This window comes from Lepidochelys kempii, chromosome 4 (genome assembly GCF_965140265.1).
Source record: "Lepidochelys kempii isolate rLepKem1 chromosome 4, rLepKem1.hap2, whole genome shotgun sequence".
NCBI lineage: Eukaryota > Metazoa > Chordata > Testudines > Cheloniidae > Lepidochelys > Lepidochelys kempii.
This window is the reverse complement of record NC_133259.1, coordinates 95,508,428-95,530,364: the sequence shown is the minus strand read 5'-3', so window position 1 is coordinate 95,530,364 and position 21,937 is coordinate 95,508,428. Positions and strand designations below refer to the sequence as shown.

The 21,937-nt window shown below is 41.9% G+C and overlaps 1 protein-coding gene across 5 annotated transcripts in view; it reads right to left on the bottom strand.

The window, feature by feature from the left end:
* APBB2 (amyloid beta precursor protein binding family B member 2) overlaps window positions 1–19,534 on the bottom strand; it is a 318,929-nt gene extending 299,395 nt beyond the window's left edge. For all 5 annotated transcript variants that reach the window (XM_073342186.1, XM_073342194.1, XM_073342189.1 and 2 more), the window contains exon 1: window positions 19,360–19,534. The gene's annotated coding sequence lies outside the window, so the exon portion shown is untranslated. The remainder of the gene's footprint in view (window positions 1–19,359) is intronic.
* Between the last annotated feature and the right edge of the window lie 2,403 nt (window positions 19,535–21,937).

Genomic DNA, 21,937 nt, shown 5'->3' with positions numbered 1-21,937 from the left:
ACACTGAAACAAAATCCCAACTATATATAATGATGGGTTCTTACTTACCTGTTACCACTCAAGAAAGAGATCTCAGGATAGTTCTCTGAAAGATTCAGCAAAATGTGCAGCAGAGGCCAAAAAAAGCCAACAGAATGTTATGAACTACTAGGGAAAGGACAGATAACAAAACAGAAAATATCAAATGCCATTATATAACTCCATGGCGAGCCCACATCTTGAATACTGTGTCCAGTTCTGGTTGCCCCATCTTAAAAAGGATATAGTGGAACTGGAAATGATTCAGAGAAGAAAGATGACCAAGGGTATAGAACAGCTTCCGCACAAGGAGAGACTAAAAAGATTAGGGCTGTTCAGATTAGAATAGAGGGATGGCTAAAGGGGGAATATGAGAGAAGTCTATAAAATCATGAGTGGTGTTGAAAAGGTGACTAAAGAACTGTTATTTACCCTTTTCCACAATACAAAAACCAGAGGTCACCTGATGAAATTAATAGACAGACGATTTAATAGAAATAAGAGGAAAAACTTTTTCCACATACTGCAGTTAACCTGTGGAATTATTTTTATAATTATTGAAAGCTAGCAGACAAAAGTAACACACAGTCCATCTAGGTCTGCCCACAGAAATACAGGAAACATATTTCTATCTGGACATTTTAATTGTATCCTGTACATAATACACTTAATAACTGTTCCCATGTGTTCCTCCTTTCCAAAATTTGTGCACAGACCCTTGCAACTGATTTAGGTTTTTTATTTTATTGCTAATTTTGGCATCCTTTTTCCTAATCCTTTATCTGTTTATGTGCTAGTCCACTCCTCCACCTGAGCCCACTGCAACCTTTTTTTAAACTGCAGTTAAAAGCATGAATGCCTTCCTTTCAGAATCCTACAGTATTAGTATTGGTATCTCTAAAGCATCTCCTTTGTCATTTGAGTCATATTAACACAGGTAAGGTCAATTTTATGTTAGTCATTCAGTACCTGGAATGATTTGTTGTGCTTCCCTGTATCCTTAAAAAGGGCAGACACTGCTGAGTTTCAGTGTGATGACCACACTGCACATCATATTCTAAGGCTATGCCTACACTATGAGCTTGGGGTACAATTCCCCTGCTCCTCCTCGATGAGAGCTAGCACAACTACAAATGTTCGTGTACCCACAGGAACATGGGCAGCGGCAAAGATGACCTGTACATGTACAAACCTGCCTGAAACTGGTGGGTACATACTCATCACGGCTCAGCTGTGCCTCCACCCCTGTTGCCCACACTACTGCAGCTATGTTACTGTTTATTTTGGTGCTAGCCCTCCTTGGGCTACTGCAAGTAGCATACACAGGCAGGGGAATCACACCCTTAGTTTGCAGAGCAGCTATAGTATAAGCATGGCATTTACCAGTGCCAGAACTTCCTTAACATTTGGGGAAAAAAAACAACTTAAAATTAGGCTTTGCCCATGTTTGCATGTGAACTGTTTTTAGACTTCTCCAGAAAGAGGACCGAATGCATTTTTAGCCGTCTTTTAACTCAGTTCAGCAGAAGGGAACACTGAGCATGAGCTAGTAGCATCGGACCAGCAAATGCTCCACAGCAATCCACATGCCAGTTTATTATTATTTATACTACCATGGCACCTAGGAGCCCCAGTCATGGGTCAGGAAACCACTGTGCTAGGTGCTCTACAAACAGAACAAAAAACCAGTCCCTGTCCCAAAGAGCTTACAATCTAATTCTAATGCCTGATGTCCCGTCCCACCCCCCGCCTCCCAGACAAGCAGAACTAATCAGCTCTTCTTCTGGAGCTCTTCACTATCACTCTTTAGCTAATTGGAACCTTCTTTGCAGAGTGCATGGCACACGAGTACTTGATTTAAAAATAAGAATCTTATGGATAGCACTGCGATCCAGTTGGGTTTTGCATTCAAATTCTGAATATAAAGAGCAACTGGAACTAGAAAAACCTTTGCTCAGGTGGCTGTAGCTCTGCAGAAGCAATACAAATATTAGAAAGAGTCAACTCTACATACTAATTAAGTGTGAGACTGATCAGGCCAGCCACAGAGAACGTGCTCACTGCAGTTCAACATGGCGAGTCCTTGTCCAGCTGGCTGGAAGGAAAGGGAGTTGTGTCCCCTTTAAGCTCCTCTCTCTCTCCCTCAAGGAAGGAAGAGGAAGGATTGGGAAAGTTTACAGGGATAGAGTAGGGAAAAGCAGAAAGCACCTGGGCCACCATGTCAAAGAGGCCCCTTTCTGCTGACCAGAAAGGAGAGGGGGTATTTATACCTAAGGCTAAGATTTTGTCACACATATTTTTAGGAAAAGTCAGGAACAGGTCACGGGCTTCCATTAATTTTCTTCATTGCCCGTGACCTGTTCCTGACTTTTACTAAAAATATGCATGACAAAATGGGGAGCCGGAGGGTCCCCACACCACACCCAGAGGGCCCCAGCTTGGAGGTGTGGGGTCCCCCCACTGCCCACGTCTCAGAGCTCCCAGGGGTCCCACGGCCTGTGGCAGCTAGGAGTGGCAGGGTCCCCCCACCACCCATGGCAGCTTAGACCTGTGGGTACCCCTGCTGTCCGCAGCAGCTCAGAGCCACTCACGGCCACCAGGAGCTGCAGGCACCCAAGCGTCATGGGCTAAAGTCACGGAGGTTTCTGGAAGTCACAGATTCCATGACCTCCATGAGAAAAATCATCACCTTATGTATACCCCATGCAGCCCCAGGGAAGCTCACTTTTACTTTACCACCGACCCATGAAATTTGCACAAGGACCAGATTGCCTCATACCCACTGTTGGCATTATGCTAGTCGCCCTTTTTCTCTTTGCAGCAGGCAAGGAATTTTTCCCTCACTGCAGTGCCCGTCTGGTTGAGGTGAGGTTGGGTCTTTCACCTTCCTCGCAGCGGGTCTGGGACCACTGGAGTGGAGGCAGGGGGGTTGAACATTGCCATTTAGTATGTTAACTAGTGGCTGATGTCCAGGGTAGGCAACTCAGTATAGAAGGGATACTGTTATCGGAAAAAAAATAGATTGGACCATCATTTAAGCATCATTTAAGTAGCCGGGAAAGGGAATTTGGGGCTCCGACATCAGGCACAGCATGGAGCTGACCCTCCTCCCTTTAAGCCCCTCTTTACCTCATCTAAGAGAAGGGCAGCAGGGATGGCTGGGCCCAGGCTAGGGATTATGTGAAAATGATGATGACTTGTACAATTTTATGCCGCGTATACCCAGCTATATTCATAGAATAAAGTTGCGTCCTAATTAACCCACAATCACTACATCCTGTCTTTGTCTGGTGCGGCTGGACAATTTCCTGACTAGCCTCCTGTCTCATCCACTCCTGGTTTTGCAGATGGTGTGTTCTAGCTGCTGTGCATTACGAGTCTTATTTTAAACCCTGGCACCTGCGTAGCACTTAAGTAAATCCACAGATTTGAGACCTCCTCAGTACTTATTGAAACAAACCTTAAGAACTTTCAGGGAACAATGAGATTTATCAGGTCAAAAATTAGAATTACAGACCATAATTTCAACTTTACAAGATCAGCTCCCCTTGCCCTGCACAGCTTGTGTAATGTGAGCTGGAATGCAGTCAACTACACCAAGTGTTATTTTTTCTAGCTCTATATTTACACTTCAAGGTGTTATTCAGAGAACAGAAGAAGCAGGCCAAATCCTCACATGAACCTTCTAGGGAGGATCCAATGAAATCTGGTTTATTTGGGGTGTTTTTGGTTTTTTGGGTTTTTTTTTAAGTTTTCACACATTGCAGCACTGTTGAGCTAGAGGGGATACAGCTGAGTCTAGGAGCCCATGAAGGAGAAGTTCAGCTTTCAGTTTATTTAGAAAAATCAGTCTTCACCTTGTAAATATAGCCAGGGCAGGAAGCCAAAGTTGGGGCTTCGGCGAGGGGCAGGGCCAGAGCAAAGCTGGGGGCAGAGCAGGGCTGGATGGTACTCCCTCCCTGTGTCCTGCTGAATGTTCCTCTGCACCCCACTAAGGGGGCATGCCCCACAGTTTGGGGACCACTGTTCTAAGGCCAGTCCTGTTAGTTAAAATGTTCAGCCTTCTGTGAGTTGGGACCAGGAGGTCTACTGCTCAGACAGTGGCCATGTCACAGGTGTGCCTGGTATTGCCACAAGAACTACCTCCTCTGACTCCCATCAGCAGTGGTAGGCACATTTGTGGAAAGTACCATGTAGTCTCCTCACCCTCAACCCACCCCACAGGCCACTCCAACAATACGCAATTTATTTATTTTTTGTGGGGGTATAGAAGGAATATTTTAACTAGGGAATGGCACTTTGCTGGCTGAGGTGGAAAAGATCTTTGAGGGATCCTCTTGTTCTACCAAAAATCGCAACATCCTTGCATATCTTCGCACTTCCCAGTTTTGGCGAAGTCCAAACGTGGAAGAATCATGAGAAAAAAAGCTATTCTCATTGTGTGTGTGTGTGTGTGCGTGTGTTTAATTGTACTGAAAAACACAAGAGCTGGTTGATTTCTCAACCAAAAAAAGATAAGCCTCTGCAGATAAGCCTCTGAGCTTTAGGATTCTTACCTAAGAATCTACTTTTGGAGATTCAGCCCTTACTAATCATGCCCTGTCCTACTGCTCAATCATTCCAGAACATTCTCCATGATCATCCCTCAATCTAGGGTTGCTGCTATCCTGAAATTTGTGGGATCATCCTGATTTTCCCAAGTCAATTCCACTTGAGGAATATTCAAGAGTTCCCAGACCACATTCCATTTCATGAAATATCACGTTATACCACAATGACATTTAGCAAAAAGAAAAGGAGTACTTATGGCACCTTAGAGACGAACCAATTTATTTGAGCATGAGCTTTCGTGAGCTACAGCTCACTTCATCGGATGCATACCGTGGAAACTGCAGCAGACATTATATACACACAGAGATCATGAAACAATACCTCCTCCCACCCCACTGTCCTTCTGGTAATAGCTTAACTAAAGTGATCATCAAGTTGGGCAGCCAAGCTCTGCGATATAACCGCGTTTGCTCCAACTCCTCAGACAGAGACAAACACCTACAAGATCTCTGTCAAACATTCTTACAACTACAATACCCACCTGCGGAAGTGAAGAAACAGATTGATAGAGCCAGAAGAGTTCCCAGAAGTCACCTACTACAGGACAGGCCTAACAAAGAAAATAACAGAACGCCACTAGCCGTCACCTTCAGCCCCCAACTAAAACCCCTCCAACGCATTATCAAGGATCTACAACCTATCCTGAAGGATGACCCAACACTCTCACAAATCTTGGGAGACAGGCCAGTCCTTGCCTACAGACAGCCCCCCAACCTGAAGCAAATACTCACCAGCAACCACATACCACACAACAGAACCACTAACCCAGGAACTTATCCTTGCAACAAAGCCCGTTGCCAACTGTGCCCACATATCTATTCAGGGGACACCATCACAGGGCCTAATCACATCAGCCACACTATCAGAGGCTCATTCACCTGCACATCCACCAATGTGATATATGCCATCATGTGCCAGCAATGCCCCTCTGCCATTTACATTGCTCAAACTGGACAGTCTCTACGTAAAAGAAAAAATGGACACAAATCAGATGTCAAGAATTATAACATTCATAAACCAGTCAGAGAACACTTCAATCTCTCTGGTCACGCAATCACAGACATGAAGGTCGCTATCTTAAAACAAAAAAACTTCAAATCCAGACTCCAGGGAGAAACTGCTGAATTGGAATTCATTTGCAAATTGGATACTATTAATTTAGGCTTAAATAGAGACTGGGAGTGGCTAAGTCACTATGCAAGGTAGCCTATTTCCCCTTGTTTTTTCCTACCCCCCCCCCGACGTTCTGGTTAAACTTGGATTTAAACTTGGAGAGTGGTCAGTTTGGATGAGCTATTGCCAGCAGGAGAGTGAGTTTGTTTGTGTGTGTGTGTCCCCGGGGAAAAAAAAGGGGGGGGGGGGTTGAGAAAGCCTGAATTTGTGCTGGAAATGGCTCACCTTGATTACCATGCACATTGTAGGGAGAGTGGTCACTTTGGATGAGCTATTACCAGCAGGAGAGTGAGTTTGTGTGTGTATGGGGGTGGGGGGGTGAGAAAACCTGGATTTGTGCTGGAAATGGCCCACCTTGATTATCATACACATTGTGAAGAGAGCTGTAACTTTGGATGGGCAATTACCAGCAGGAGAGTGAGTTTGTTGGGGGGGGGGGGCGGAGGGTGAGAAAACCTGGATTTGTGCTGGAAATGGCCCAACTTGATGATCACTTTAGATAAGCTATTACCAGCAGGACAGTGGGGTGGGAGGAGGTATTGTTTCATGATCTCTGTGTGTATATAATGTCTGCTGCAGTTTCCACGGTATGCATCCGATGAAGTGAGCTGTAGCTCACGAAAGCTCATGCTCAAATAAATTGGTTAGTCTCTAAGGTGCCACAAGTACTCCTTTTCTTTTTGCGAATACAGACTAACACGGCTGTTACTCTGAAAAATGACATTTAGGACATGCCAGTTTATCATGAAGTTGAATGCCAAATTTTCTCCAGGACAAACTAAAAAAATTCCCCCACCTAAAACAGAGTAATTTGAGGTCATAAATATAACAATTTGTGACTTCTTAGTCTCACTAGTACATATTTATAATCAACTTCACAAGAAACATATTGGCCCATAAACCTCATTATCTATATCACGGTTAATATATTTTCTCTGTTTTTTTGTGTTTGTAGGCTTCAGAGCAGTAAGTTTAGCAAATTTTAAATTCATATCAGGACTTACAGAACTTCAAAAGGGGCTGTACAGAATCCATGTAGAGAAAGTCCCTGACATCAGAAATTCTAGAAGCGGGCACAGAGAATGCACAGTTTGACAAATATTCTATGTAATAGGGCACACAGATGAAAAAAAAAAAAAAACACATGCTGCTTTTTTTAAAATAACTCGGTAACCAAGTATAGTTTGTAAGAGGATCTTGCACATATTTCAAAAATAGCACATGTACATGCTTTAAAAGCATTTATTTGGATTGAATTTTGTGAATAAAACAGCATTAACATTTTATTTTAATATCTCCTCAGGTGGCTATCAAGTCAACATAAATAGATAAGTTATACACACAGAGCTTTTATTTTTCGTGGTTTATTAATTTCAATTTTGGGGGTGTATTTTTAGCAATTTTTGAGATTTTATGTAGACATAAAAAAAAGTGGGGTTTCAGAGCTCTCTTTATATATACTGTAATGAATAATACACATTATAAAAGCACAATAAGGAACCTTCAGTGCACACTACCAGAGTCTACATGGAACATTTAGCATGCAATACATTAGTGAGCTTTAGAAATCATACCCCTATAGACTGCATTACTGTTCCATGTAGACAAGCCCTTAGATGCAAGTAACCATTTCTGGTGCTTTCCCAGTGTTTATTGGATGAACACAAATTTCATTTTTATTTATCTACTTATTTATTGTATCACAGGTATTTTACCATGGTTTATCAATTAAAACCAAAAATCAGAAGTCCTAATTATATACAATAAATCTATCCTAATCTCCTGCATTTATACAAAGAAAAAGACTGAAGAATGAGAGAAGTAGGAACAAAACTAACTTTTTTTTTTTTTTTTTTTTTTTTTTAAGATTACTTATATTCACATACATTTAGGAAACCCATGTTCCACCTTCAACCATTTTTATTGTTATACTTGATAATTCTCGTCCTTTAAATTAAGAATAGATTCCAGATTTCCTCAAATTTTAACAGTTTATTTTATATACTGTATCTGACATTTTCATATGCATATTTAAGTTGTCTGAAATCTACTCCCCTATTGATGGTTCCAACACTATTCCTGTACTTCAGTAGGACATTTTTGCTATCACTGGCAATCCAAATGGGTTTCCCAAAATCAAAATTCCTACCCTTCCAAAAGTTAAGTCAAACTAAAACAAACTCCTCTTGATATTGTCCTTTTGATATTCCATTGTTAATAGCTCTCTATATACATCTCTGTGACTTTGTAAAATAAATTTGTTGTAGGAGAGTAAAAACTGTTTTCATAAAGGCCAGAAAACTTATGTTGAACGTTTTATTTTTTTTCCTTAACAAAAACAAAGCTAATGGACCCAAATTCTGTAGTCAGTTACATTAGTTTTAAATAGTCTAGACGTAAACAGAAGATTTTGGCTACATATATCAGGCATGATCTTTCATCTATAAATCCACGCCCACTGTCCTTTACTGCATGGTTCAACTAAATTATGTACATCTATGTGTGTTTTTAATCTCTTTCTTTAATCAACATTTTTAATATCCTTCCTGAGGTGAGGCTTCTACAATTAACTGGATCCACCCAGTTCCCTTCTTAATGATGGGAACTAGTATATTAGTCACCTTCTGGTCTGATACTTCCTGTATCCTTTGTGAATATCAAAAGTACTCACCAAAGACTGTACAGTTTCCCTTGTTACAGCCTTCTAAACTATGAAATGCAGGTCATCTGGCACGGTTAACTTTTAATAGTTCTGCCTGCTTTACTTGTTCAGTTGCACTTAATTCGCCTTCCTTGCTGTGTATCGTGAAAACATATCACTCTCTCAGAAGTCACCTTCTGCCTCTTGTGGGAATATAATGACATAAATAATTCATTTACTCCTTGAGAAACATCATCCTCATTTCTCACTAAGTTTCTTGTCCCTCAAATATCTCTATTGTCATCTTGCCCGTTGGCTTCATATGTTCTCAAAGGATTCATTATTTTTCTCTTTACTTGGCTACATTTTATTGTTAACTCCTAAATTATTTCACAGATCAATTCCCTTACAAACAACACAGGAAACCTTCCCCACCTTAGTCCGCCATTTCCAGATTTCCTCTTTCAATAAGACATCTGCTCTTACATACAGGGGTGGTAGAAGGGTATGTCTACACCGCTGACATTAAAGCGATGCCGCGGCAGTGCTTTAACTTGGCTGTGTAGCCACGGCTCCAGTGCTGGGAGAGCGCTCTCCCAGCACTGTAATAAAACCACCTCTGTGAGGGGAACAGCTCCCAGCGCTATAGCACTGCCAACCACTGTCACTTTACAGTGCTGAAACTTGCATAGCTCGGGGGGGTGTTTTTTCACCCCCTGAGCGAAGAAAGTTTCAGCACTGTAAGTGGCAGTGTAGACAAGGCCTAAGGCAAGTAGTTTGTGTGTAATCATGTCAGTCTGAGGCTTTAAGACTCCTCTCACCTTCATTGCCAGACACCCTACATCTAGACTGGACAACTATATCCTCCCACACACTCATAAGTCCCACTAAGCAAGCTCTGTGCTTGTGACAACTACAATACACACAACTTTTTCCATCCTTTTCGACCCTGTAAGCACCACTGGCAGGACTAGTACCTTATCCTGTAAGCTCTACAGAGCAGCAACTGTCCCCTTGTTACGCATTTGTACAGTGCCTAGCACCAAGGGGCCCTGTTCCCTGACTGGGACTTCTAGGTGCTACCATAATACTAATTATTATTTAATATTTAGTAACTGCCTATGTGCAGTCAAAGGACTGTGGAGACAGTGGCAGTCAATCAGGAGATTGATCTCCAGTGGGGAGATCAGATGTTTCAGTACAATCAACCCCCCTACTACAGCAATTGATTAGCAGCCAACAACATGCCACTTTCTCCGACATATCAATAACCCAGTTACAAAGCATTCTGGGACACCTGCACAACCACACAGAGCCAGGAGCTCTGGTTGTCAGGAGGATGTTGATGCACCGCTGAAAGTTCTCTCGCATGCTTACCTACACTTACAGCGCTGCAGCACGGCTGCTACACTAGTGAAGCTGCACTTCTGCAGTGCTTAGTGAAAACACCACCTACGCTGATGGGAGAGCTTCTCCTGTCAGTATGAGTACTCCACATCCCTGAGAGGGGGTAACTGCGTCGATGGGGGAAGCCCTCCTGTCAACATAGCACAATCTACAATGGGGGTTAGGATATTCTATACCCCCGAGTGATGCAGTTATACCGGCATAAGTTTGTAGTGTAAACCAAGCCTCACTCTCACCCTGAGACTACAGGAGGACAGACACAGGACCAACCCAGCCAATCCAATCTCTCTGGATTTTAACATGATAGAGAAACCTCTGCAATGAAGGAAAGGAAAAGGGAGGCCTGCATCAACAAGAGGGAAGAGAGGAGTTCAGGAAACATGCATAAATAGCATTAGTCTATGTCATGTCCATGGGAAAAGGTGGGGATGGTTCCCCTTTGAAGTCCACCTTAACCACTAGGGATGTAAAATATTAAGCGGTTAAACAGCTAACCGATAAGTATTAGTCTCACCGTTAATGTTATGTTAATGTAATGCAGTTAACATTTAAAACAGATTGGTAAATTAATTTCGTAACTTTGTAATACCTAATGTGCACATTAAAAATGCCGCAGCAATACCCGAGGCGAGAGGGTGCTGGAGCTTGTAGCACTCTCGCAGCTCGGGGCACTGCTGGATCAGCCCATGCCTGGCGGAGAGGGCACCACTTGGGGCAGGCCGGCAACCACCCCGGCTCTGCTTCTCTTTCAGCTGGCTGCGGCGGTGGGTCTGCCAGAACACTTGGATCTGCCCTGGCACCGCTGCTCTCCTGGCAGTGATCCGCCAAACTAGCTGCACTAGGCAGCTCCTAGTAACTGAGAGAGCAAGGGGTGGGATCAGAGCAAGACGCACAGCGCCCGGCCACATACACGCAATCTATCCCCCAGCCCACTGCACCAGGACCTTGCCACCCTGCCCCTCTGAACATCCCACTTCTTCCTCCTGGTGTATAAATAACTTGTCCCCTTCTGCTGGCTGAACTTGTTAAGGATTAAACAGTAAACTGATATAATTTTAATCATTTAAATGCGTACTTTTTAAAACTATATTTACATCCCCATTAACCACTACGTTGTCCTCCCCTTCACCATATCATATGGGACACTGTCCCTTAAGAAGCAACAAGCAAGGTTTCCCCAGGTATTTTAATAGGTTGGGAGCTGTCAAAGTTTCCTAGTGGGAGGGGAAAATATAAGAGGTTTAACAAACAATTTAGTTGTGTTTATTTGAACTATCAGATGGCAAAAAAATGTGAGGGAGCCTTTCAAGGAGAAGAAATAAAACCCCAAAGCAGTTTTATTGCTTATAATATTTTGGAGGCAGCTCTGAAGTTGGGGATTACAGAAGTTTGCTAATGACCCCATATATCTTTCCTGCAAGTAATTCCATTATTGGTCACATAGCACATTTCCAGCAAGATATGCTTTGTGGACAGGAAGAAAGATACCACAACCAACATTTTCAAAAATGGGTATCTCAACAGTCATTTAAATAAGCACTGAGGAGCCTATGGGCATCCTTTGACAACCCTGGCAGTGGTCTCTGGCCTGAGGACTTTACAATCTAAATGAATACACTTTAGATGAAGGATGGGATGTAACAAAAAGCTAATGACTAAGCACTAAAGTCGGACGCACATATTGCTAGTTCCACTTTATTTCTGTGGTGATTTGTTTTGTTAATTGTTCTTCCTTCCAGCAACTGTAAGACTGGAACACAGAAAGCTAAAAAGTAATTCATCTTTACAACTCAGTCACTTGCTTTCTACATCTGATTCCCCAGCCTTCATCATCTCTCTTTATCCTCTGGCAGACCCACACCCCCATGTGCACAAGGCATCCAACAGTTCTGCCATTTATTTTGGTCTTGTGCTGGTCTGTTCAGGCTTCGTAGTGTCAGGCCGATGATGTAGCCATCATCTACACGTTGCCCATTTAGATTGTAAGTTCCTTGTGGTAACATGTTTTACACCTAGACACTAAGGAGTTTGTGCAGTATAAATGCCATAGATAGAATAGACCTTGCTTTCCTACTTTTTTTTATGAAGTACCCAAGAGACTTTTGAGGCAACATAAATATCAAAGGTTTAATATTTTTATTAATACCCCTCTTATTGCAACCAGCCAGGTTTCAGTTATATCTATGCTTATTTTTTTCCCCCATGGGCCTCATGAGAGTCTTTCCACTGTTTCCAGTGGGCTTTGGATGAGGCTCTATTTACATATGCCATCAGATCTCCTGTTTAATACTCCTCAATGAGGTAATGAATGGCAATTAAAATGTCTTGCATTCACTTAAAATAAATAACTTTGTGAAGTTAAATCGGGATTTAAACAAAACGTAATGGAAAGTAGTCAGGTAAGCATTTAATTCCCAATGCAAGTACACGCTTCCCACTTATCTTTCTCCCCAGTCAGACCCGTTCTTTTTTCAGCATACTTTCATGCACAACTCATAATTCATGTGCTAAGAAGCATTATTTCATAAAACTGAATAATGTATTATCATTAACATATAGTCAAACAAATGTTGTCTAGTAACAAATCCAAATCACTTGTCATATTTACCAAATCACTGTTTTAGGTTGTTTGTTTATATGAAGATATGCATTAATATACAGAAGGGTTCATCATCAAGTTATGAACTAAGCAGTTGGCTATTAAGGACGCTGTCGTATCTCCTGCCACCATTTAAGAAATTATACTTGAGAGGTTTCAGATAAAGGGTTAGTTAATTCCTACTATTACTTGCACCAAATTATTATAATTTAATGTCCACTGACTACATGGAGAGCATTCTTGTCAGTGAATGCTACAAAAGAACAGCATGCCTCCACAAATAGACAACATTATCAATATACTATATGTAACAACTTCAAAGTGTTAGTCTCTTCTGCTGGTAAAAACAAATTAAAACACAATTTTTGGATTAACATATTTACAGATCATTTAATGTCTACCAGTTTCTCCCCCTTTGGAAATTAAGTACGCTCACTTACACTCCATAATTATACTGAGTGCAGAAAAAGAGACCACTACCAGCTAATAAACATGAGGAAAATTATTCTTTACTGAACATAAAATTCTGTGAACCACGTATTTTTAAACTGACAGCACCAAAAATACACCAGGTGTATTTTTTTTAGAAAGATATCTTACTTTTAAAAAAGCAATAAAGTACTGGAAATGTTCCTTTTTGTGACTTTAAAATTCAGTTGCACCTATGTTTTAAAGACAACTGGAAAACTATTCAAAAGCATATCATCATGGCAAAATTCACCTACAGTTTCCAAAATCAGAGTTTTACCATGGGGCAGGTAAGTCTGCTTTGTCTGCTGAGAGATACCTAAAACATACTACAGTATAGTAGAGAAGACAAAAGGAAAACAAACAAAACAAAAACAAACTACAGCTTGGTTTCTCTGACTCAGAAGTACCAGTGGATGAATCTAAACTGGTAAATGACTACTGTGTTTTGGCGTGATCACATCAGTACTGCAGTGAGATTTTATGCAATAATTTTAAAGCAGTGGAGTCCTGTGACATATGACAGTGTATATTGTAAGGCTCACCCAAAGGTTTGCTTGGAGACAATTTACCACCACAGGTAAAGTTCATAGTGTGCCCAAATCAAAATATTGGCCACATTGGAAAGCCTCTGTTTTAAAGAGTGTTGGAGCTAAATAATTTTTTTAATCACTAGAAATGAGCAAATCTCTATCAAATATTATTACTGTTGCAATATACTAAAATTAGACCTAATAGTTTACATTCATAAATAATTTCCCCAGAGTAAACTATAGCCTACTTGGTTTATCTACCCCAATTCCAAGGCATCTATAAACGCATCAATCCTATCAATGGGTAGACCATGTCCCCTTAATTATCCTAATTCATGTATAGACTGCATATAAAAAAAAATAATTCTCTCAGTAATCTTTTATACAGAGATGCAAAGTTGGTTTCAACACTAGTTGTCACTACTGAACAAGTACACAAACAAATATGTTTTCAGAGTAGACAAAAAAGCTTGGCAAATTTTTAGTAAAAATCGACAAATGGAAGTGGGTTATTGGTAAAACACAGACAGTATGTGCTAAAAGTTGGAGCTATGCAACCTCAGGTCTCATAAATTAAACAGGGTTTGGGCTTTTAGAACCTGGAAAAGCAACCTCCAAGGACAGCCCACAGTGCTGCAAGTAACTGAGCTGGTGATTCAGCATCAACATTGTTTCCCACTGTGGTCTAGAGTCTGCAGTCTGATCTGTGCAAGTAGACTGCTGCATCCATGTGGAGCCCCACAGACTTCAATGGGGCCCCCATAGTGGTCTGATTCACAGGTTAAATTGCAGATCAGCTCCTAAGACAGTATTGAACCAGCACCCCAGGATTTTTCAGAGGAGATGTAAAACTAAGTTACTTCATCAAATTGCACTTTTTGCAATGTCTTGGTCAAATTTAACTGTAAGTGCATCCGTAAAATTCTTCATATAGTTTTGATTCATTTCCCCCCCTAAAAACTGGCATGTACTGTTGCCACCCCCAAATGTTTACTGCATTCCAACCAAAGAGCGCTGCATTTCACTGGTATATGAACCCTGTTTATACCAAATCTAGAGAGTGCTTTAAGCCCTTTCAGGACAAAAGAAACTATTACAAAAATTAAGAATTATTAAAGCACTGTAACCTATCATTCAAGATAACTTCTCATCTTCTCTGAATTATGGGCATTGATGTAAATTCCACAAGCAAAAACTCAAACGGAATTTTTTCAAAATTTATGATCATTTTACTATTATCTCTACCATCTTCTAGTAACAACATCATCTGCACCATTGCAGGAAAGGTCAACCACCTTTCCATTACAGATTTCTCCTTTCAGGAATTTATAAGTGAGCCAGGATTTATAAGAAGCTGGTACACAAAAGTCAATTTGGAAACAAGTTTTTAAATTTTTACCTGTTTATATTTTTAAGTCAGTTCAAACAAGTTATAAGGGCACATAAGGAAGTTTACCATCCAAGTCACCTCTTTGCACACAGTTCTGATTTAAAAAGAAGTTTCCATGCAATTAGGTATTGCTATGGCCCAATTCCTTAGTAGCTTGGAGGAAAAAAATTCCAACTACCAAGATATTTTTGGAAGTGGCTACGAAGCATGCTACAAATCTACCTCTCAAAATAATTTTACTAAAGCAAACATAACTATGCATTTTTAAAATTGGTCCAATGTCTACACTAGTGGTTCTGAGCAATTTGTTGTATTTTTCAAACAATGTTATTAAAATAATATTACCAGAGAAAGAATACATTAAAATAAGTATGTCTGAAACAGAGATAGCAGCCAGATACTTTTTGGTTTAGAGTTCTGCTGTGGGTAGGTATAGATATTGTATGGTTTACTCGCATTGTACATTCTACCCAGAATTTCTCAAATGTGGCCATCATGTGGCCACCAGGGGCTTTTCTTGTGGCCACAGCCTCCTGGGCGGGGGTGGGGGTGCAAAGCAGTGGTCCTTCCCCCAGGGCCAACAGCAGGGGTTGGACCCTGCTCCCCACTAGAGACACAGGCAGCTAGTGAGTTCCCCACCTTCCTGGCGACTGTAGGGTCCGGTTCCAGCCCTGGGGTGGTGAGCAACAGGCTCTGGCAAAGGGACTCCAACCCCCAGCTGCGGGGCTCACCCCCTCATTGCCTCTGGCCCCCACTGCCTCCACCCAGCCCATCATGCATTCCTCCCCTCATCCCCTACCTACCAACCTCCCCATCCAAGGCTTAATTTGTCCCCAGGCTTGCCAGGACTGAGTAAGTCTGACATGAAAAGTGATATCTGTTAATATCACTTTTCACAGCCACAAACTTACAAGCTAACAAGTCTTTAAAAAAAAAAAAAAAAAAAAAGAAAGAAAGAAAAAGGAACAACAAAGCAAGTTTCAGAGTAGCAGCCGTGTTAGTCTGTATTCGGAAAAAGAAAAGGAGTACTAGTGGCACCTTAGAGACTAACCAATTTATTTGAGCATAAGCTTTCGTGAGCTACAGCTCACTTCATCAGATGCATTCAGTGGAAAATACAGTGAGGAGATTTATATACACACAGAACATGAAAAAATGGGTGTTATCATACACATTGTAAGGAGAGTGATCACTTAAGATGAGCTATTACCAGCAGGAGAGCGGGGGGGAGAAAACCTTTCGTAATCAAGGTGGGCCATTTTTAAGCTTTTAATTGCAATTCAGCAGTCTCTCTTTGGAGTCTGTTTTTGAAGTCTTTTTGTTGTAATATTGCGACCTCTAGGTCTGTAATCTACCAATGTGATATATGCCATCATGTGCCAGCAATGCCCCTCTGCCATGTACATTGGTCATACTGGACAGTCTCTACGTAAAAGAATAAATGGACACAAATCAGATGTCAAGAACTATAACATTCATAAACCAGTCAGAGAACACTTCAATCTCTCTGGTCACGCGATTACAGACCTAAAGGTCGCAATATTACAACAAAAAGACTTCGAAAACAGACTCCAACGAGAGACTGCTGAATTGGAATTAATTTGCAAACTGGATATAATAAACTTAGGCTTGAATAGAGAATGGGAGTGGATGTGTCATTACACAAAGTAAAACTATTTTCCCATGTTTATTTCCCCCCACACACTGCTCCTCAGACGTTCCTGTTAACTGCTGGCAATGGCCCACCTTGATTATCACTACAAAAGATTTTCTCCCCCAGCTCTCCCGCTGGTAATAGCTCATCTTAAGTGATCACTCTCCTTACAATGTGCATGATAACACCCATTTTTTCATGTTGTGTGTGTGTGTATATAAATCTCCTCACTGTAATTTCCACTGAATGCATCCGATGAAGTGAGCTGTAGCTCACGAAAGCTTATGCTCAAATAAATTGGTTAGTCTCTAAGGTGCCACTAGTACTCCTTTTCTTTTAACAAAGACAAGAACCTGCAAGAGCACCTTATTTGTGTTTTTATTCTGTTTAGGTCCAGTAAAGAATAGACAACTGCACATTATTTTTATTATTGAGTCTGCAAAAAGAGTCAATAAATTATATTTACTTGGACATGTATATGTGCATAATTGTTTGTTTTTCCTAAAGTTAAACTGGCAGCGTGGCCACCAGCAACAGTTGGTGGCCGCACTTTGAGGCCACCATAAATTTTGTTCTGAGAACCTGTTTGCACTTTGTCAAGTATTGCTATTGTACACTACCAACGTGGAACTTCACTTTGTTTCCAAGTCCAAAAGACTTTGATTCATCCTTGTTCCTCATTTGACAGATAAAGGTGATACAAGACTGAGGAGTCAGTCAGCTTATCACCATCTACAGACCAAATGCCAGAATTAATCTTTACCTTGACCCTGCCTCTGCTGAAACCCTTATTTCATGCCATCTCAAGTATAGAAGTTCTTTCTTTACAAGCTTCCTAAATTCCTACTCTCTCTAATTCAAACATTGCATCTGACTACTCTGAGTCCTATTCCATACCCCCTAGTGAAGCACTGACTTCAATGACAGCAGAATCAGCCTCTTAAAAGTAAAAGATTGGGCCACATCCCATCCCCATCTTCACTGGCTTCTCATGTAGTCAGCCACAACTCTAAGAAAAAGAACCCAGGTCTCCTGGCTTCAAGCTCCGTGTCCTATCCACTAGGAATGCTAACCATCCTATTTTGAGCTAATCTTGATGGTCTCCCAAATTGGGAATGCCACATTTGCTTGAGCTGCTTTATTGATAGAGAATTCTTCTCAATTCTAAACTCACTATAAAACTATTCTTCTTCCTGAATAGTCTATACTTTATTCACCTTAATTTCACCTGTTAAAAAAATAAACCTCATTCCTTCAAATGATCGATAGAAACTACTTGGATTTTTGTATGGTTTATTTAAAATTGTTTTTCCATACAAGAAAGTTAAAGAATTGTTATTGTGTCACAATGACATTGTGAAATGCTCTCTACTATGGACTCTTATTTATTTAAATATGCTACATTCTTGTTTTTAAAAAGCTTGTGTTAGATATACAGAAAATAGTTTTTAGTACATCAGCTAATTCTGATGCAGTCAAAATAACTAAAGCAGGAGCGACACCAGAATTATGACAATATTAGATCTAGAATTAATCGATAACACATGTTGACATGGAACTAGAGGACATACAGTGCCAGCAGCAGCTAAAAGTGATGTATCCTTATCTGGGTTTTAGAATCTTATGGCATTTGCAGAACTCAAGGGAAATTACTAAGATTTACTGTGTATGTGCTTATTGTACTTTATAACTACCACTGTAGTGAGGGATTGCTTTGCCTCCATAAGTTTGAGACTTTTAACACTATTTTAATGTCATTCTTTGTATTACATAAAAATGCAGGCTTTGTGATCCCTATCTCACCCTTCTAAACAAGTTCAATCCAATGTCAGAGCCATTGTGTCTGTTTGGGGCTTTTCAATGCATGTCCATTATGCAATTTTTACTGTTTCATAAAAACATCTCTTAAAGACTGTAAATGCTTTGAAAAAGATAAAGGGCTAGAAGGGTCGAGTGGAGACAATGACAAAAAAAAATCCCATGCACTTCAGTGGTGCAGATTCAGGCCCAATATGTTGGATAAATAAAACTGCAGCATTTTTACAATGGCCAAGATTTTGAACCTACTTAAGACTTGGCTAATAAGCTGTGTCTTCTATAAATAAAAGGAAAAGCCAAATTCCAAAACACCCCAATATGCTTCCAGGGGTCCTTTCTTCTACATTCGCTGCTCAAATGACTTCTACATCGTGCGCGCTCTGCACCACCTCTCGGTCCTCGGATGCTCCTCACACCCCACTCCGCTTCCTGTGGGCCTCCGCACGGATAAGGCTGGAGAGGAGCTCGTGGGCTACAAGGCCATGTCTACCGGAAAGCCCTTTCACCTCCTTCCCCGCCTCATTTCGTACCTACCGCGCTTTAGCTCTTAATCTCCCCCTTGCTTTCTACGCCCCGCACTCTCCCTTGCCCTCACCTCACCGCAGCCAGCATCCTCCCGCCGGGGACAGCTCAGCTCTGCCGAGCGCCTCCGCGGCGCGCACACGCACACACGCGGGGGCTGGGGCTCCCTCCCAGCCCACCACCCCGCCCTGCCTCCCCCAGCTGACGGCCAGGAGGGGCAGCCAGGCGGTGGGGCTGGTGGGACAGAGCCGGTGATGTCCACCGTCTTCTCCAACCCCGGGCGCGCCCTGCGCCCGCAGCCGCGGCAGGGAGAGCGACGGTGAGCCAGGCGCGCCCGCCCAGCACGGGGCACCGCGGCGGCGGCGGCGGCTGGCGGAGAGCCGAGCCCACGTTCTCCCGCGGGCGCGGCCCACCCCCCAGGCACGTCCTGCCCTTCCCCGGCTCGCCCCAGGCACAGCCCAGCGAGGCCAGGCGAAGAGGAGCCGGGGCGCACCTGGCCGCTGCGCTCCGCCTCGCCAGACTTACCCCTGCGCCGCCCGGGCTGCCCCCTCCGCTCGCCGCCTCTCGCCCGCACAAGCGGCGCCCAACATCAGCTGCGGGATGTAACCAGCCCTCCGGAAACGCTTTCCCAGCTTGCTGCGCTTAGCCCAGGAAACAATTCCGGCCTCTGGCCGCGGCGGCGGCGGCTCCTCCTCCCGTCCCTCCTCCCTCGCCGCCGCCCGGCGCAGAGCGAGCTGCGGCACCCGAAGCCTTGGGAACATGGTTGACGGGAATCCTCTGCCTAGGAAGGAGGGCGACGCCCTGTGTTCGCTGCTAGTTTTGCAGCTAGATTCTGCACGGCCGGATCCTGGGAAAACCGGGCTGCGTGCGTGGCCTGGCTACAGCGATGAAAGGAAAATAGTAAGAACGTGTTTGCTACCAACGCGATCTTCAATTTATGCAAGAAAGATCTGGATCTGCCTGTCGTTTTTAAGGTACCCAGCAAGCCAGTATCTGAGCGCCAGAAACAATAAATGGCATTAAATCTGTGGGGGAAGGTGTGTTCCTCCTTCTCCCCAGAATCCCCCCATGTCTCCTATCTGCATGCCTGAATCTTGTGTTTCACTATAAAATCCTTCATTCCCAATTTTCAGCGTACAATACGTTTCTATAAATATACTCTAAGGCTCACCCCCTCTTTTGTAGGGTGATCCTTTAACCAGCCTAATCTACACTAAAATTATTCTGGACAAAACTGTTTGAGACACCCAACCATAATACAAATAGGGGCCACCTAGCACCACTTCATAAATACATTAGTTTTTTCATATTTCAGTGTTTTTATAATTACATAAAAATAAACAAAAATCTCTTCTGCTGCAACCTTAATGTAAGGTTATTAAAATCAACAATGAGATTTTAAAATATGTTGGAGGGATACATCACCCAGCGTGCCAGTCTGTCATGAAATTTATTGATTCTTGTTATAAGTTTTTGTTTCTCTCCATTTACTTGTGGAAGTAAAATAGGTGTCTGTATGTGTATATATAACACACACACACACTGTTTTATAATTCTGATTAAGGTTGCATTCGTCTAGCCCAAGATGAAAGGTGGTGTTTCTAGTTCCTGTTGCTTTTCAGAACATTTAAGAGCAACAACTCAGTCTTGCTGATCTAAAGATTGTGTAGCACCTTGATGAGTGGAGGGCAGATACCTAAAATAGTGACTGTATCCTTTTCTGCCAGTTTCTACCAGCATCAGCTCAGCCCAGGGCTGGATTACCCAATAGGCAGACTAAGCACATGCTTAGGGCACCAACAAAGCTGGGGGCACTAAAAAAAATGAGATTCGTTTTTGAAAAAATTGGATATTTGATATTTCAAAAAAAGCATTGAAGTAGTCATCATGGGAAAAATCAGAACTTTATTAGACTTCCTTACACTCCACTACACTCTTCCCCTGTTTTTCTGTTCTCTTTTTATTACTTATCCCCACCTAAACCAGGGGGACATCCTACTAAAGTAGATCGAAATAATCCGAGGAAATCAGATCCTGTCATGTATTGCAATAAATTTATGTTTTATTATTGATATATTCTTCTGAGTTATATGTACTTGATTCATTTTTTTCTAATATATACACACACATACATAAAAATAGTGTACGTTGTGTAATTTGGGGTTTTTTTAAGTTCAGATAACTGAGATAAGGGGCAGGATGAAATGTAACCGAGTAGAGTACAGAAATGTAAACTGGCAGAAGAAAAGAAACAAAAAACTAGTGAAATTTTCCAAAATCTTCCAAAGCAAATCCATCAGAAACAACATCTTCTCTCAGTAGCACAGACATCATTCCAAAACCTGTAGGTGTTTCAGAGACTTCTTCTACTGGTGATACAAACACCATTCCAAAACATGTGGATGTGTCAGAGACTGTAACTGATCATCCTACTCCTGGTGGTAAAACAGACGTTGTTCTAGAAGGTGTGGATGTGTCAGAGACTGAACCTGCTCATGCTGTAAATAATAGGAGAAAAGATCCTGGTGTGTGGGTTGATTTCAGTACCGATGATGTAGCTTACTGGATAGATCGTGGACCAAATGACTGTCAACACCACACTGGGCCCATTTGAGAAATCATGTCAGACTTTTACCAATGGCAAACCAACATATTGTCCACAAAAAAATATTTTTCAGCATGAAAGCGAATGGTGAGAAATACACTCGAGAATGGCTACTGTATTCACCATCAAGAGGATCTGTGTACTGTTTTGTTTGCAAACTTTTTGCATATGAATCTTCAACATCCTGGTTTGCTGCAGATGGATTTAGGGACTGGCGGAATACTGTTTTAATTGAACAACATAAAAATATCACTACTCACAGAGATTCAGTGTTGACATATTTAAATTGAAGACAGGATTGACACAAAAATTGGAAGAACAAATTAAAGGGAAGCGTGAATATTAGCAACATGTCTTGCAGTGTGTTATAGCTATTATTCAAACATTAGCTGAATGTGGTCTGCCTTTCTGGGGATCAACTGATGCATTTGGATCATTGCAGAATGGAAATTTCTTGGGATTGTTGGAGCTTGTGGCTCAGTTTGACCCATTTTTATC